Here is a 724-nt window from a genome sequence, read left to right as displayed (position 1 = left end):
TCCGGCTCTCACCCGGAAGGCCCGGGTTCGATTCCCGGTATGGGAAGGACGCTTTTAAAATTTTAATTAGTTTTCTGAAATGGAAATAAAACAAAATCACCGTATTTTTTCGCATAAGAGCAAGTAAACTACCGCATTAACTCAAACAAAAGACCACGTGTTGATTGTTTTTTTAAATATTCGTAATGTTTTTTGAGCTAAATTTTTGTTTTGTTCCGTCACCAAAAAAAAAATCTCAAAAATTTATTTTTTAGCCGTTTGAAACTTGGACTTCATTAGACTAAAATTATATAATCCTTATAAAATTATAAAACTTCAGACCCAAAAATGTTCTAAAGATTCAAACTAGAAATTGAAATTGTATATGGAAGGAAAGTCAGTGAATCTGGAGGTGAACAAAGACAAGGCGAAGTATATGCTGTCGTCTAGTCACTCTTGTCGACAAGTATGTGTTTACTTAATAATTTGGGCTGAATAAGTGATTGAGCAGTATAGTTCTCCACCGCGATAAAAGAAAATCACACTTTATAAGTCTCTTATCACTCCGGGCTTGAAGCCTGGCGTGGAAGCATGAATGGTGCTGTACTTGAAGAATTCGAGAATCAGATCTGTTAAAGATAAACGGGACTTTGCACCATGGCTACGGTGAACACCATGGCTATGTCGTACAAATGAACGCAAATGCTCCAACCCTGCGCGACAGAGCAAGGCATCCGCTGCGATG

At 37.7% G+C, this 724-nt stretch overlaps 1 non-coding gene across 1 annotated transcript in view; it reads left to right on the top strand.

Annotated features, from left to right (window-relative positions):
- Trnae-cuc overlaps positions 1-46 on the top strand; it is a 100-nt gene extending 54 nt beyond the window's left edge. Inside the window, exon 2 of the tRNA in view lies at positions 12-46. This is a non-coding gene — a tRNA (tRNA-Glu). The remainder of the gene's footprint in view (positions 1-11) is intronic.
- The last annotated feature ends 678 nt before the right edge of the window (positions 47-724 follow it).

This window comes from Rhagoletis pomonella, unplaced genomic scaffold (genome assembly GCF_013731165.1).
Source record: "Rhagoletis pomonella isolate Grant_MI unplaced genomic scaffold, Rhpom_1.0 Rhpom_scaffold_00005, whole genome shotgun sequence".
NCBI classification, from domain to species: Eukaryota; Metazoa; Arthropoda; class Insecta; order Diptera; family Tephritidae; genus Rhagoletis; species Rhagoletis pomonella.
This window is presented reverse-complemented; position numbering and strand designations above follow the sequence as displayed.